The sequence below is a fragment of the Vespa velutina genome, chromosome 22, assembly GCF_912470025.1.
Source record: "Vespa velutina chromosome 22, iVesVel2.1, whole genome shotgun sequence".
Taxonomy (NCBI): Eukaryota; Metazoa; Arthropoda; class Insecta; order Hymenoptera; family Vespidae; genus Vespa; species Vespa velutina.
In genome coordinates, this window is record NC_062209.1 from 1,847,054 (window position 1) to 1,852,053 (window position 5,000).

The 5,000-nt window shown below is 30.2% G+C and overlaps 2 protein-coding genes across 3 annotated transcripts in view; both read right to left on the minus strand.

Annotated features, from left to right (window-relative positions):
- Positions 1–5,000, minus strand: part of LOC124956551 (metabotropic glutamate receptor 3-like) — a 19,896-nt gene that overhangs the window by 14,198 nt on the left and 698 nt on the right. The gene's annotated exons all lie outside the window — the stretch shown is intronic.
- LOC124956555 (CCR4-NOT transcription complex subunit 9) overlaps positions 3,789–5,000 on the minus strand; it is a 21,443-nt gene continuing 20,231 nt past the window's right edge. Inside the window, exon 4 of the transcript XR_007103292.1 lies at positions 3,789–3,821. The gene's annotated coding sequence lies outside the window, so the exon portion shown is untranslated. The remainder of the gene's footprint in view (positions 3,822–5,000) is intronic.

A 5,000-nucleotide genomic window follows, 5' to 3' on the forward strand; every position in this document is an offset into this window, starting at 1 on the left:
TCAGCCAAAAGTCGGTCCATCCGAACGATCGCACTTCGATTTGCAATTCGGACGAAATTACTGATATTTGGAACTGACAGAAATGACAAATGCAATTGGAAGGGGTTGGGTGGGGGTGTGGGGAGGGGAAAGAACATATGTCCTTGTTGCTTTGTAGATTTACCGAGGGCAAAATTATGCAAAGGGCAAAGGCGTCGAGAGGGATAGAGGAGGTCACCGTAAATTAATTAATCACGTTATCGTTCGTTGGACGATAATGAACGGGGTCGCCATGTTATGCGAGCTGACGACCGTACATTTGTACACTACTATGTGTATCCTTCTCTCTCTCTCTCTCTCTCTCTCTCTCTCTCTTTCTTTCTCTCTTTCTCTCTTTCATATCCAAACAAATTCTCATTTGACAAAGAGGATCTATTCAGAGAAAAATGTTTTCGACGAGACAACCGCAGGAAGATCCCTGACTTTGTAGAAATATATTAATGAGCTTTGCTAATAATAATGACGAAACAATAATAACGATGACAATGATAATGATGATAATAATAATAATAATAATAATAATAATAATAATAATAACAATAATAATAATGAGAAGGATATTAATTTACTTGAATGAAATATCGTTCTGTTTGTTCTTTGCAATCTTTTCGTTATGAAAATATTGAGAATAGTTTGTTCGCAAAATGAAAAGTAACATTATAATATTTATTATACATAAATATCTATGTGTATGTAAATACGCATAAATATTATCGCTTTGTCTTCTTTTTTTTCTTTCTCTTTCTCTTTCACTTCAAAAATTAACCATCATTGTTCGTTCTCTATACGATGTTATAACGAATTTTGACTGTATGTGTGTGTGTGTATGTTTAATATATATATATATATATATATTGAATTTAATAACAACGTAAAAAAATATACGAACAAACATAGAATACACGTATACATTATAAACGTGCGCGCGACTTTTGTCAGTATTATTTATACCGTGTTAATTAAGTTAAAACCTTTGTCATTAGTTAAAATTGACATTAAAAGCTTTTGATTTCACTCTGTGGAATCGTTTAAATGCAATTCGCTTTTGCAGACAGGCGAAAGACGTTAAAAACGTTGTACGTTGCACACGTTTAACATATTAAAAAATCGAACGACAAATATCATTTGAAAATTTCAATAGTTATAAATATAATATTAATCTTTCTTATATATTTATGATGATCGACGTATATCATTATCAATGAAATCACTTTGAATATCATTCGTTTCGTTCTTATTATATACAATATATTATATCATATAGATCATCCATATGATAGAGATCCATCGATCCATATATCTCTTTATCGTAAAACGTACAATTAATTATTACTGTGAGCTCTTTGACGTTGAAATTGAAAGACTGACGAGTCTTTGATTCGTAGTAAGGTTTTCGTCGAAAGTACGAAAGTACGAAAAAAGGAGAAAAAAAAGAAAAAAAAAAAAAAAGAAAAACAAGGGAAAAAAAAAAGAAAGAAAAACTTAATGGTAGTAATCCCTGTGTATTAACTCCATATTGGATTAGAAAAGGATCCTGTTTTTTCGCAGGCTCCGTTCTTTCGAAGAAAAAAAAAAAAAAAAAAAAAAAAAAAAAAGAGAAAAAAAGGAAAAAGTAAAAAAAGAAAAGAAGACGAAGAAGAGTTAAAAACTAAAAAATAAAGAATTTTCCATTGGAGTTAAGGAAAGAAGATAAACACGTAAAAGCACAAACTAAGATGGCCAACAGTCCGCCATTGTTCTTCCACTTCTCTATTCTCTTCTTTGTCCCTTTTTTCGATTCTATCCTTTCCCTTCCTTCACTTTACTTGTTTCTTTTCTTTTTATTTTAAATTTTCTTTTCCTTATTTCCCCTCTTCTTCTTCTTCTTCTTCTTCTTCTATTTCTACTTCTACTTCTACTTCTTCTTCTTCTTCTACTTCTTCTTCTTGTTAGAAAGTAAGCTTTAATGTTAAAAGTAATAAGAGACTACTCAAAAGGATTAAACGAAACGCAGTAGTATATCTCTAACTGCACAAAAGATAATTTCTGCAAAATACTACGCATTTCTATTCAGTATTATTCTTTCGCCTTTGATTATACGTCCCTTGAAATTCAACGAAACGTATAAATATGTATATAAAATATAGGCATATATATGGTATTTCCTTTACCATCTTACTCTCTTATTCTCTCTCTCTCTCTCTCTCTCTCTTTCTCTCTCTCATTCTCTGTCTATCTATCTATCTCTATATCTCTCTCTCTCTCTCTCTCTCTCTCTCTCTCTCTCTCTCTCTCTCTCTCTCTCTCTCTCTCTCTATATCTGTCTGTTGTGACGATTTAAATAATAAAAGAAAATGGGAAAAAGGAAAAAATAAAAAAATATAAAAGCCAAGAGAAATGGGAGCGCATCGTTGAGTCTGTAAATCCGACAGATATATACATATAAATATATATATATAAATATATATATATATATATATATATATATGTAATTGATGAATACATTACATATTTCGTATAATGAAGAATCGATTTCTTTAAATAATAATAAACCATTTACAAAATAGAAATTAAACATTCATATGATTCGATATATTAAGTGGATCGGAAAGTAATGTCGTTTCTACGCATGTCGATATGTAGATTGTAATTAAAAATAAAAACTTGTTAATAATTTATTCGTTTGAGTTTAATTTAAGAAAGCGACATTACTTTCCGGTCCACCTAATACTTTCTCGTTCTTTCTTTCTTTCTTTCTTTCTTTCTTTTTTTTTTTTTTTTTTTATCTTCTTTCTTTCCTCCCTTTAGCTTTTGCATCGATTCACACTATATACACTATATATATATATATATATATATATATATAATATATTTTGTTAATATTTTCTTCCTTTCATTAATCTCGAATCATGGCAACTGAGAATTGAGAGAGACGGACGAGAATGATTTTATATTTTTATGATTTTCAACAAATATTTGCCTTTTATTCCTCGTCAGACATTTTCGACGATCAAGAGGGACACACACACACACACACAACACACACATAGAAAGAGAGAGAGAGAGAGAGAGAGAGAGAGAATTATTCCGGGCGTGTTCCATCGTACCAAAGGAATTTCGATATGACGAGAGAAAGACGATGAAAATAGAAATGGAGAAACGATTCGACGGTAATTAAAGTCCGTTCGAGTCGTTTTCTCGAATGTTTCGCGCGAAAGAGAGAAAGGAAGAGAGAGAAAGAGAGAGAGAGAGAGAGAGAGAGAGAGGAAAATTTCAGAATAAAGATGAAATAGTACGAATAAAATGAGAAAACGATTATAATGCCGTAATAAAAAGGAAATCGTAAAAAAAATTATCTCAAGTATTTACGATCACTTTTACGATTAACTTTTTTCTTTTTTACGATTTTTTTACGATTACGCCATTTCTTCCCTTTTTATTAATTTTCTTAAATCATTGTTTTTCTCATCCGTTTCTTTCCTCTTCTTTCTTCTCTTTCTTTCCCTTTTTTTTCCTTTTCATTCTCTCTCTCTCTCTCTCTCTCTCTCTCTCTCTCATTTCATTTTCAATTTGAAATAAATCGGACGATCGTGTTTAACGAGATTAAAGGATTGATATATACGCACGAGAATACTGATTGATTCAAGATTAATTTTCGTTCATGTTATTTCGATCCTTCATAAGTTTCATCTTTTGTTTAACAACAATGTATTACAATAATGTTCTCCCAATCGTAACTCGATTCTCGGAGTTGGATGTTAATTCGATATTTTCTCTCTCTCTCTCTCTCTCTCTCTCTCTCTCTCTCTAATTAGTAAAAAAAAAAAAAAAAGGTACGCTTTATTTTCTTACATTATTATCTCCTTTCATTTTTATCGAGTCTTACCAAACCTCATTCCGTTGAATAAAGTTATGCGCATTTTCCTTCCGTCCATTTAAAAAAGTTTGTCAGTAACGATTCTTGTTTTCAAGATGGAAAGAGCTTTTCTTGAATGTACCATAAAAACCTTCCTCTTCGCTTTTCGTTTCTTCCTTCTTAACATAATCGTTGCTTTTCATTGAACGAAGTGAGTGGTTTTCTCTCTTTCTTTCTCTTTCTCTCTCTCACCCTCTCTCTCTCTCTCTCTCTCTCTCTCTCTCTCTCTCTCTCTCTTTCTCGATCTTCTTACATTAATGCATACAGCCACACATACATACATACACAAACATTCACTCACACACACATACACATACACACATGTATATATATATATATATATTCTAACAAAATTTTCATTCTTTTTTCATCATTAAAAATTTATAATAAATAATAACAATAATAATAATAATAATAATAATAAATATGGAATTTATAATAAATTGTACGGACATAATAATTCTACCATTAATTAGAACAAAGTAATATAATTAATCTTTATATATTAATAAATAATAATTATTCAATTAGTAAAGTTTTAGTTAATAAGAATAATAACGCGTATATACGTATGTATTTCTAACAAATGATTTCTCTTCGATCGATAAATAATTAGAACGTCCGACTTATCCATCATTAATTTTCACCAAACCGGTCTAATTTCGATTCTCTATTCGAAACAATAAGCCGAACAGTTGGTCAGATATTGGTCCAACGTTAGAACAATATTGACCGACATCAAAACCATTATCATGAATTTCTACATGAATTTATATATATATATATATATATATATGCATGTATGTATGTGTGTGTGTGTGTGTAAATTTTGTCCATATAACAACGATTGCTATATTTTAATACGAAACGTTTTATTTCTCACGTTCGACGTTATACAATGAAAGGATTTATTCGATGTACTTTAATTTCCAACATCCTTTTTTAAAATCCTTTAAAGAAACTCTTATCATAAAATACGATCAAGAGAGAAATAGAAAGAAAAAAAAAAAGAGAGAGAGAGAGAGAGAGAGAAAGAAAAAAAGAGAAATGGAGTCGAATAATGTTT